At 43.8% G+C, this 13,228-nt stretch overlaps 2 pseudogenes; one reads left to right on the forward strand and one right to left on the reverse strand.

Moving 5' to 3' along the window:
• The window catches only part of LOC117095273, a 1,129,150-nt pseudogene that overhangs the window by 270,946 nt on the left and 844,976 nt on the right, over positions 1 to 13,228 (forward strand).
• Positions 1 to 13,228, reverse strand: part of LOC117094237 — a 107,189-nt pseudogene that overhangs the window by 88,767 nt on the left and 5,194 nt on the right.

The raw sequence follows: 13,228 nt of genomic DNA on the forward strand, positions 1-13,228 counted from the left end.
CCCCGTCCCCTTCCTCAGGAGGGCGGCCTGCCCAGCGCAGGCTCTGTTCTCCCCAGGTAAGACCCCGGCGTCTCTACAGGAACACCCACCTCCCTTCCCTGCAATCCACTCCAGCTGCTCACGGCCAGTCAAGGGGGGGCGCTCTTCAGAGAGGAACAAACGACTTTGGGGAGAGCCTGAACTCCCACATCCCAGGTGTGGTTTGCCAGGGAGCACAGAAGAAGGATGCAGGTCCCGAGAAGGAGGAGGCGCAGGAGGACGACGAGAGAGACAAGAGAGACAAGAGAGGCCGCCCAGCAGCGGGCTGAGCGCAGGATCTGGCTGAGGCCTCCTGGGGAGGGGCAGAGGCAAACCTGCTGCTACTTCTAGGCTGCTCCGGAGAATACAAGCTCGGAAGGGGCTGCAAGGCAGGACTCCCTGAGGAGCAGACATGAGGATGCCCCGCCTCTCACACGGCACACACTGACAACATGCAGCTCACAAACAACACAACACGCATGTACAATGCGCTTATACAACACTCACAACACACAATGCACACAAACACACACAACCTATACAACACATACCCAATACATGCAACTCACAACACAATATGCATTTATAACACACTCATGCAACACATCACCAATACATGCAACTCACAACACATGTACGTACAACACACTCATACACACATACAGCGCACGTAATTCACATACAATACAACACGCACCTACAATGCACTCGTACAGCACTCATACATACACAACACACAAGTCATATACAACATGCACATGCAACACACTCATACAACACACAACACTCATACAACACACAACACACGCAACTCACAACATAACACGCACACACAACACTCACACAACATACACACCATACATACAACTCACCACATACACAAACTACACACTTATACAGCTCACGTACAACACATGCAACTCATATTCAACACAACATGCACGTACAACACACACAACACACGCAACTCAACGCAACATTCACGTACAACACACTCATACAACACAACACTCATACAACATACACACAATACATGCAACTCACAACACAACATACACATACAACACACTCATACAACACATACAACACATGCAACTCACGCATAACACAACATGCATGTACAACACACTCATGCAACATATAACATACAACATACACACAACACATGCAACTCAACACAAATACATGTAGAATGCACTCACAACACACAACACTCATACAACACAGAACACATGCAACTCACAAACACACGTACGACACACTCATACAACACACAACACTCATACAATCAATGCAGCTCAACACAATATATACACACAACACACATACAACCCATGCAACTCATATACAACACAACACACTCATACAACACATTCATACAACACACACTGTACAGATTCTAAGTATGAAATACAAAACAGTACACGCACGGTTTCTAAAGTATGATGAAAGCTTTTTTCAAAAAGGTCGTCCAACATCCAAACTGGTACCATGTCCTCATTTTCAGCTGCTGTTCAGATTCAAGCATTTTTATCATCCGCTCTATGAATTATAATAATACAGCATACACCCATTTTTCATTTGACACCCACTTTGGTGTGGGGTGCTCCAAAACAGGGGCCAGGAGCCTCAGAGTCGTCCCTCGGAACAAAACACAACCCACACTCAGAGGCCAGGAAGGAAACTCGGGCGACACACACACTCTCTCATCTGCAGAGCTCTGCTTCAATTACTTCACACGGACCCGGGCTGGAACGGGTTGGTGAGGTACAGACATGGCAAACCGAGACGAAACTGGCAGGTGGAGAAAGATCGGCCAAAATCCAAGGACAAATGCTGAACATTTTCCACAAGTAGTTCACACAACAGATGATACTCGGGCTACTGAAAGTTCATTGAGAGGGGTCTTGCTCCAAAGAAAAAGTTCTCTCCCAAGGTTATCGAAGATTCACAGCAGACACCTGCCCCCAACACACCATCTGCTGAGGGCCTCTGAGTCAAAAAGAAGATAAGACAGAAATAACAGTGCAGGGGGAGGAGAGCGGGAGGGGACCGAGAACTCGGAACCAAGTGAAGTGATGGGCGGACACTGAATGCCTGACTCCAGGGTTGTCACCTCAGAAAACAAGTCTGTTTAAGTCCGTAGTAACAGTGTGAGTGCTTTCACTGAACCTGCACTCAACACTGGAGAACCTCCCTGTCTTATGAAGACGATCTGAAAAATAACATGAATTCACAATGGAGAGTGACGATTCAGCCACAGAAAATAAAACTGATAGAATCCACTGCAAGTCACACTGTGTCTTTCTTTAAGGTTGGTTTATGGTGCAGAAAAGAGGCAGCTTGAGATCTAAACTACTTAAACTGGCAGACACCTTGTTTCCCTGAATTCTCACAACCGTGGCACCAGCTAGGGTAAGACAGAGTGGCTTTCAGAGCTTCCAGAACAGCAGAACAGATCAATCATAAATATGCAAAAGTCATCTGAAGACAGAATTAATATTCCACGTTTTCGCTTAAACTAGTCATGTGATTTCCAATAAGTGGGAAACATTCACACTAATCTTTATTAGAAAGTTCAATGTGAACACATACTACAGAACACTATCTTCGTTTCGGAATTTATTGATTTAATATGACAATTTCAATTGTCTTTAGTGATTCCTGGTATTGGATGCTCATCTTTATTAATAATGAGCTACCCATTTTCTGACTGAGGAAACGGAAAGTTGTCACTGCCTAACAGCAATACTCAAAACAGCCTCTATGAAAGGAAAAGGTATATCTGTGTGCACACACATGCATACACATACCTAAACATGCACACACGCGTGTGCATATGTGCACACACACATACACGTGTATGCACGTGCACGCACACGTACACATGTGTGCATGCATATGTATGTATGTGTGCATACATACATATGCATGCACACATATGCACATGCATGCATACACATGCATATACGCACATACACAAACACATATACACACGTGCGCATGCACACATACATGCATATACACCTGCACATGGACACGCGTACACACACATACACACATGCACACACATGCATGTGTACATGCATACGTAGGTATCATCTCAGGTATGTGGATTCAAAATTCTGATGCAAACAAGAATAATCACAAAACAAGGTAGGGTGTCAACAAGTGAGAAGTGAGATGGAAGTTCTGGAATGTTCCAGAGACGATATGGGGAAGGTCCACACATCACATAAATATCTTACCCGTTTTAAACGTGACCATTCCTGCCAACATCGGCCTGGATTAAGATGATTTCATTGACATAAGGAACAGAAAATATAATACTTGTTCTAATGAGATTCTCCAACCATTAGATTATTTTCACAATGATAAGTAATCACTAAATAACTTTCTCTCAAGGGTCTAAAAATAAAAATAAGATAACAAAAGAAAGTCACAGTCCTGACAGGTTTATCATGCAAATCACAGCTGTGAAAATAAGCATGTTTTTGACGCTATGCCCTCCTCAAATATCCTTTATGGAATTTTGTACCAGTAATGGCTGGTAATTCATTGTTATACCAGGTGGAAAAGTATATCACTTGGGGTACATGAAGTAAACATGTAAAGAGAAATGACCACACACACCCGAAACCAGGTCTCATTTCACAACTGTTTCCTACGTTAGATTTGCTTAATTTACTTCATGAGGTGCCTCGAGGAGAGAAAGCAGAGCTGGGATCTGCCCCGAGGCTGCTTCGGGAAGAGCTGGATGGGCACCAAGCCCCTCAGACCGAGGGCTGAGCTGCGTGGCTATGACCCCATCACTACGGCTCCCCAAGCGTGTCCCCTGTGTGTCACGCAAACCCCTGCCACACAGATGACACACGCCACACGCCTGACACAGGCTCAGCACACAGGGAGCGATCAGTAAGTGGTGACTAGAGAGAAGCGACGGCCTTCAGCGTGGACAGAGAAAACAGGTCACAGACTCACAGAGGAAACGTCACAGATCCATGAGATGAGTGAATCACGAGGTCAAGAGATCGAGATCATCCTGGCTAACATGGTGAAACTCCATTTCCACTAAAAAAAAATACAAAAAACTAGCCGGGCGAGGTGACGGGCGCCTGTAGTCCCAGCTACTTGGGAGGCTGAGGCAGGAGAATGGCATAAACCTGGAAGACGGAGCTTACAGTGAGCTGAGATCTGGCCACCGCACTCCAGCCTGGGCAACACAGCGAGCCTCCGTCTCAAAAAACAAAACAAAAAAAACAAAAAAAAAAGAATGAGCCAGCCTTTAGAGGCCATGTGGTCTATACTTGAATAGAAAATGTTCCAGGAAACCAAAGATTCCAATGCCTGTGATGAATTCTTAACCATTTGAAACCCAGGCTCCTCATCTATATAAAGAGAACAATGCTCTCTCCTGGGAAAGCATTTCAGAAGGACGAAAAAGGATCCACATGAGAGCAGCTGAAAACTACAAGGCACCTGCAATTATAAGATTTTTTCTATATCTTTGTTTCAAGGAATGTCAGCATTCTAAATCCTGCACTTCATTCCACATCACCTTTCAGGAGCAAATCATAACGATCAAAACTATCAGCAGAATCCCTACCAGCTCAGTCACGGCGTGCTTCTTCTCCCTGCATGAGAATTCCTGCAGAACGATGAGATCATCCAAGAATGGCTCCCTGTCATCATGTGCCCATACTCCTTCCCCAAGGAGCTATTCCTGTACTCATGGGGCATGGGAAACCTGTATAACGCCACCAGAAAGTCCTTGTTTGACTTACACACTTCCCAGAAGGGCTGATTTTATCCAGAATCCGAATTGTGTCAAACACTAAACCTAAGAAATCATCAAGAAACCAAGGAAATGTAAGGCCATCTCCTGCCCCGGGTGCATGGCTACTAGGGAAGAAAGAGAAAATGACACATGAAAGGAAACTTTTAAGATATTCAGACCATCACTGGATGATTCCAGGAACCCATTACAGATCATTGCTGTTCCTAATAACAGGAAAGAAATTCTAAAATTCCAACAGGCATGGTGAGTCCCTGACTTGCATGAAATCAAAATAATGCATTACTATCTTCAAAAGGACAAAAGAAAAACTCTACTTCCTCTTCAGATTAATTTGTGTACAAATAACTTAAGTAAGAAAATCTTAATGTCTGGACTGTGATATCAATAGCAAAATAACCCCAAGCTTCCCAATTAAAAGATATAGACGGGCTGAGTGGATTTAAAACAAGAAAAACCAACTATATGCTGCCTACAAAAAACTCACTTCAGCCATAAAGACACACATAGACTAAATGTGAAGGGATGGAAAAACATGTTCCACATTAATGGAACTCAAAAGTGAACAAGAGTAGCTATATTTATTTCAGACCAATCACAATTTAAGTCAAAATCTGTAAAAAGGAGACAAAAAGGTAATTATGTAATAAAGAGATCAACATAGCAAGAGGATAAAACAATTACGAGTATATGTGCACCCAACAAAAAAGCACCCAGATATATAAAGCAAATATTAGTAGATCTAAATAGAGAGAGTGGTCTGGTGTGGTGCCTCACGCTTGTAATCCCAGCACTTTGGGGGGTGGAGACAGGTGGATCACCTGAGGTCAGCAGTTCAAGACCAGCCTGGCCAACATGGTGAAACCCTGTCTCTACTAATACAAAAAATGAGCCTAGCATGGTGGCACATGCCTGTAATCCCAGCTAATTGGGAGGCTGAGGCAGGAGAATCACTTGAACTCAGGAGGTGGAGGTTGCAATGAGTTGAGATTGCACCTCTGCACTCCAGCCTAGGCAACAAGAGCAAAACTCCGTCTCAAATATATACACACACATACATATATACACACACACACACACAACACACACACATATATATAGAGAGAGAGAGAGAGTGAGAGGGAGAGACCAACACAACAATAGTAGGGGCTTCAAAACCCCACTGTCAGCACTGGAGATCATCTAGACAGAAAATAACAACAAAATATCACGTTGAAAGTACAGTGTAGACCAAATGGACCTAACAGACATTTACAGAACCTTTCATCCAACAGATACAAAATGCACACTCTTCTCCTCAGCACATGGAACATTCTCTAGAATCAACCACATGCTAGGCTACAAAAGAAGTCTCCATACATTTTTTAAAAATTGAAATAACATCCAGGATATTCTCAGACTGTAACAGAATAAAGCTATATATCAACAACAAGGAACAGTACTTCTCAAAAGAAGACATTTATGCAGCCAATAGACACACGAAAAAATGCTCATAATCACTCGCCATCAGAGAAATGCAAATCAAAACCACAATGAGATACCATCTCACACCAGTTAGAATGACGATCATTAAAAAGTCAGGAAACAACAGGTGCTGGAGAGGATGTAGAGAAATAGAAATTTACACTGTTGGTGGGACTGTCAACTAGTTCAACCATTGTGGAAGACAGTGTGGCGATTCCTCAAGGATCTAGAACTAGAAATACCATTTGACCCAGCAATCCTATTTCTGGGTATATACCCAAAGGATTATAAATCATGCTGCTATAAAGACACATGCACATGTATGTTTATTGCGGCACTATTCACAATAGCAAAGATTTGGAACCAACCCAAATGTCCATCAATGACAGACTGGATTAAGAAAATGTGGCATATATACACCATGGCATACTATACAGCCATAAAAAAGGATGAGTTCATGTCCTTTGTAGGGACATGGATGCAGCTGGAAACCATCATTCTCAGCAAACTATCACAAGGACAGAAAACCAAACACCGCATGTTCTCACGCATAGGTGGGAAATGAATAGTGAGATCACTTGGACACAGGAAGGGGAACATCACACACCGGGGCCTGTTGTGTGAAGGGAGAGGGAAAGGATAGCATTACGAGATATACCTAATGTAAATGACGAGTTAATGGGCGCAGCACGCCAACTTGGAACATGTATACATATGTAGCAAACCTGCACACTGTGCACATGTACCCTAGAACATAAAGTTTAATAAACAAACAAACAAACAAACAGAAAACAAATCAACAAGGAGAACTTTCAAAACTGTATAAATACATAGAAATTAAACAATGTGCCCTTGAATAGCCAATGGGTCAATGAAGAAATTAAGAAGGAAATTAAAAAACTTCTTGAAAGAATTGAAAACAGAAACACAACATATCAACGCCTATGGTATACAGCAAAAGCAGTATTAAGAGGAAAGTTTATAACAATAAACTCCTACATTTAAAAAACAGATTTAAAATAAACAACCTAACAATGAACTGCAATGAGCTAGAAGAGCAAGAACAAATCAAATCCAAAAGTGGTAGAAGAAAAGAAATAACAAAGATCAAAGAGGAAGTAAATCATATTGAAACTAACAAATATGAAAGATGAAGAAAAAATTTGTTTTTTTGAAAAGATAAATAAAATAGTCAAACCATTAGCTACACTAAGAAAAAAAAGAAAGTCCAAATAAATAAAATTAGAAACAGAAAAGGAGAATTACAGTTGGTACCACAGAAATACAAGGGATCATTAGAGACTATTTTTAACAACTGTATGTCAACAGATTGGAAAACCTAGAGGAAATGGATCAATTCCTGGACATGTACAACTTACCAAGATGGAACCAAGAAGAAACGAAAATCCTAAACAGACCAATAATGAGTAACATGTATGACTATGCAATAATAAAAGGTCTCCCAACAAAGAAAATCCCAGAACTAGGCTTCACAGCTGAATTCCACACATTTTTATTTCAATTCTTCTCAAACTATTCCAAAAATATTGAAGAGGAGAGAATTCTGCCAAGTTCACTCTTCAAAGTCAGCATTACCCTGATACCAAAATAAGACAAGGACACAATAAAAAGAGAAAACTATACGTCACTACCCCTGAGGAACACAGATGCAAAAATCCTCAACAAAATACTAACAAACTGAATCCAACAGGAAATCAAAAAGATTATACACCATGATCAAGTGGGGTTTAACCCAGGATGCAAGGATTGCTCAATAAACACAAATCAATAGACACACTACATCACATCAACAGAATTAAGGACAAAACCATATCATTTTGATAGATACAGAAAAAGCTTTTGATAAAATTCAGTGCTGCTTCATGATAAAAAGTCTCAACAAACTAGGCACTGAAGGAAACCTACCTCAACACAATGAAGGCCATATGTGACAAACCCACAGCTAACATAATGGTGAATGGGGAAACACTAAGAGCTTTTTCTCTGACATCTGTAACAAGACAAGGACGCCCACTTGTGCCACTCCTATCCAACACAGCACTGAACGTCCTAGTCAAGAGCAGTTACGCAAGAGAAAGTAATCAAGGGCACCCAAAGTGGAAAGGAGGAACTCTAATTATGTTTTCAGACAATATGCTCTTATATATTTAAAAAAAAAAAAAAAACTCCAGCAAAAATCCCTTTGAACCGATAAACAAATTCAGTAAAGTTACAGAATACAAAATAAACATATAAAACTCAGTAACATTTCTATAGACTAACAATGAGCCAGTGGAAAAAGAAATCAAGAAAGCAATCCAATTTAGCTACAAAAATATCAAATAAAACTAAAAAAAACCTCAGAAGAAGTCTAACCAAGAGGGTTGAAGATCTCTATGAGGAAAATGATATTCTACCCTCTGAAGGTAGAACACTGGAATCTAGAGACAGGAAAGGGCGGCGGGAGGGCAGAAAGGGAGAGGTTGGCTAATGGATCCAAAACTACATCTAGATAGTAAAAATGAGGTTTAGTGTGCTATAGCCTTGTAGGGTGACTATAGTTTATAATTTATTGTATAGTTTCAAGCAGCTCGAAGAGAGGATTTTAAATATTCCCAGCATTCAGAAATCACAAATGTTTGAGAAGATGGACATGCTAATTACCCTCATTTGCTAATTACACATGATAAACATGTATTGAAATATCACACTGTATCCCATGGATATGTACCATAACGTGTCCATTAAAAATAATAGTTGTTAGAAACCCAAGGGCCATTTCTCATTTGTCCTATGTCAATGTCGTGGTCCATTGGTGGAGACCTAGCCATTTGCAAGTAAGACTATAGTCACTTGAGCTCAAAGCAAATGAATCGTCACAAAAACTACCACTGGCACCAAGTCTTCTTTCCAGAATTTCCTGCCCACAGCACTGCCACAGTCACTGTGGGCAGAAAAGACACTCTAGCAACTAAGTTTCAACCCCAGTACAGTGGATGCTTTTATATCTCTGGTTTGGAATAAGTGCGTGTTCATAACTTACATTTACTCCAACTGTCCCCTTGCTTAAATAGTTCCTTAAGGATGACTTCCTGTTACTAAACTCCAACAGCTTCTGAGCGTCCATTATATTCTCCAAAGTCAATTAAAAGAGAAAATGTGTTGAAAGCCTGATAATGTTCACTTAAGAATCCAGCACGATGTACCGCTTGAAATGGCCACTCCCCCTTGTTCCTTTACATGACTTTTAAAGTAACCCCAGTGATTACACATAATTGAAGCCATAATTTCTGCAATACCATTAGGTCCACAGAGGGTGGGGTCAGGGGACCTCAAAGTCTGTCTCTGAATTTATTTTAAAAAAGGAAAGCTTATGAGAGTAGGTAATGAAAATAAATATTCACACAACTCGAAACAGGGGATGGTGACACATAAAGCTGCAGCCGGGCACAGGTGTCCAGCCAGTGAGTGTGGGGACACAGACTCGTACGGTCCCCACAATCCCCCAGAAGTGCCACAGACATGTGGGTGACCTGAGACAGAGCCAGGCTCCGAATTCCAGGAGTTGTCTGGCTCTTGTGCACCCCATGTGGTCCACGGTGCACGATGATGCCCCACGTCACCAGTCCCGATGCAGAGCACAAGAATGCCCCATGTCACGAGCTCCCGCTGCAGAGCATAGCCCGAAGGTGCCAGCCCAGCCTCCTACACACACTGGCCACCAAGGCACTGCCCTCCAGGAAGGAGGACCCCAGAGGTCGTGGCAGGGTGAGGTTCAGCTCTTCATCATCCCCGAGCAGAGGGGAAAGTCCCAGCAGACATTTGGGGAGCCTTTACAGGTGGCTCTGGGACTCTGAGCAGAGGTTCAAAGATGTCCCCAGATACGCCAGACTCAAACCTAAAACAGGCCACTCTTCCAGATATACCCAGACTGGAACCTACAGAGGCCATCCTTCCTAGCTTTCCTCTGGAAAAGCAGGCTTAAAAGAGTATCGACTATAAGGGGCCACCAGGAAGAGGGAAGTCCTATCTTTAAAAAAAGAAAGATTTTTTTTTAAAAAAGAGGCATTGAGGCTCTGACCCATCTGAGCACAGAGTACGTGCTCGGCAGCGTCTGTCAGAGCAGAGCAAGGACACACATGCTCTCCATACCCTGTGCTTCCGGCCCCCGTGGTCCCCGCACTCGTGCTCCCCACCCCTGTGGTCCTCAAACCCGTGCTCCCCACACCCACGATCCCCACAACCACGCTCCCCACACCTATCTATCCTCCCCATGCCTATGCTCCCTGCGCCCATGTCTGCTCCTCGAGCTCTCTTCCACTGATTTCCTCTGTCCGTCCCTCTTGACAGTCACTGTCACCTCGACTCACCTGGCTAAATGGAGGTAAAGAAAATGTCTAGAGTAGCACTTTGGAGGACAGAGTGGAAGTGGCTGTTTACCAAGCAGGCTATGAGATGAGAGAATCTGAACCGCATTAATCCTGATGGTCAGTTGATTAGCCCTGTTCAGCAGCTGGGGGCACTGAGGTGCAGAGGGACGGGCTTGCTTACCCCGGACGATGCTGACAGTGTGGGCCCAGCCCAGTCCCACAGCCACCAGGAGGAGGCTCCCGAGTGGGCAGGCGCGGAGGTACAGCCCAGAGAACGCCTGGGTCCCTGGCACAGACTCCTTAGGAAGGAAACAGAGAAAGGTCCACAGAGACTCAAGCAGTACAGAAGAAGGTCACCCACAAGTTAAAACTAGATGTTTGTACTTTATCGTCCCAGCGTGCTACAAATCCAGCTCGCTCACACGAACGGCCTGACGTGAGCCCGGCCTCCTTCAGCACTGGGCTAAGCGAGAGCCACACCTGCTCCTCTCCCGACAATAGCAGGCTCGGCAGCTGTTCTTCAACGTACTTGACACCCTTCTGTGATGATTAAGCTACACTCTGTCGACACTGGGTAAGTTTAATCCCGACACAGCTAACCGTGTCGATCTGCAGTGAACAAACACCTTACTTTGGATGATTCTGTCACTGACAAAGACCCTGAATCTCCCAGTAAAGCTTAGTGACACGACTTACCTTTCTGTTTTCATTTCAGGTACACTGGCCCATAAGGTCTAGTTTACCTGCTGATAATGCCTTGGAAAGACCACCAGGGGGCCCCACACCATTTTCAGCTTTATAGGGATGTGAATTTCCCTTTGATGACAAAGATGATGGGGAAATAAAACAAGGATCCAAAACAGATGCCTGTGTGTTTCCTGGGAGTGATAAGGCCAGGAACTGCCGCTCTGTGTCAGGTGAGGGAGTAACAGAGAGAATGGCACCAACTCCTGAGACAGGACCTGAGCATGGTGCAGCCACCGCCTGTGGCCACGGAATTTCCAGGGAATGCAGGCCCCAGTTGCATGGTACAGCCACCATCTGCGACCACAGAAATTCCAGGGAATGCAGACCCTCAGTCACATGGTACAGTTACCATCTGCGGCCACAGAAATTCCAGGGACCTCAGATCCTCAGACACATGGTACCGCCACCATCTATGGCCATGGAAATTCCAGGGAACACAGACCCTCATTCACATGGTACAGCCACCACATATGGCCATGGAAATTCCAGGGAACATAGACACCAGTTGCGTGATGCAGGCACCACCTGCAGCCACAGAAATTCTGGGGAATGCTGACTCCAGTCGCATGGTGCAGCCACCAACTGTTGCCATGGAAATTCTGGGGAATGCAGGCCCCAGTCTCTAAAGTGTTCTTTGTTTTATGAACTTTACTGCAGTGAACGTGGAAGAGTTTCTCTCTGTGCAGAGCTCAGTATCCAGAAGGGAAGTCGGCCCTAGGAATGCCTTCCTCCTCTTCAGAGCTCAGGGCCCAGGGCTGACGCCCTTGGGAGGGGTCCTTGTTTGGCAACTGTGCCAGTGGAGGGTTCCCCAACACTCACCGTGCACCTCCTAGGAGCGGAGACTACAACAGGGAGCCAGAGACTAAGCTCTGCTCAGACAACAGTGAGCTGATGGCCTTCCACTCTAAGTTCCAACTGCACGGAGTGTGTATTCCATGAATGCTTGTTAAATGAATGATTCATGTAAGGTCGTCTGTGCTGACCTTTGCTGGTCTGCTGACTGTGGGCTTCAGAGCATAGACCTCATTCCTGGAGCAGCCAGTTCTTCCCAGAGCGAGGGCTGCTGGAGTATGGACAAAGTGCAGGGCTTCTGTCCTGCAGCAACGTGCTCAGGACCCTGGACTGGGCACGCTGGGGGCCTCTCCAGCAGGAGATCCCCAGTCCTGACCTTGCAATACCAGTGAACCCCAGGGGAGTCCCAAGTGCTCAAAATCAAGAAAATGTCCGTTGTGATTGAACATATCCATTTTAGAAGAAAGGGCAGATTGCCACCTCCCTCCTCAAACTAGGGACCATAGATGGATCCACGGCTCTCACTGAGCCTCTGCCTTAAATCCTGCTAAAACTACCAGCCAAACACTCAAATTTACATTAGAGTAACAAACTCACCCAAACACCTGTAAGAAATGGTCAAGTAACCTGTGATACATCAACCCAAAGATTAAACATTAAAACAATGAAGTAGCAAGATATTAAAAGAATATAAACTCTATGTACATCATGGCTCAAGGTTCTAAAATTACACAGAGACAAATGGAATGGAAGAGGGATAGGTTTCCAGATACAATTTTTATTTTTTAATTTTTAATATTACTCCTCTAATGTATGATTTGACTAACCAGATGATAATTCAGTCAAAAAAAAAAATCAAGTATGCCTATAGATAAATATGTAAAGAATCCTTCTCTCTGATGCCAATGGAATTAGTTTGGGTCTGGCCCACAGTCTTCAATCTTTTAATGAAGACACAAAAACGATCTTTCAAGCTTCTAGAAAAAAAAAAAAAGATTTAAAACCAGGACCCCAGAAGAAAAGGACCCGCTGTGTATCACAG

The sequence above is a fragment of the Trachypithecus francoisi genome, unplaced genomic scaffold, assembly GCF_009764315.1.
Source record: "Trachypithecus francoisi isolate TF-2019V2 unplaced genomic scaffold, Tfra_2.0 Lachesis_group13, whole genome shotgun sequence".
NCBI classification, from domain to species: Eukaryota; Metazoa; Chordata; class Mammalia; order Primates; family Cercopithecidae; genus Trachypithecus; species Trachypithecus francoisi.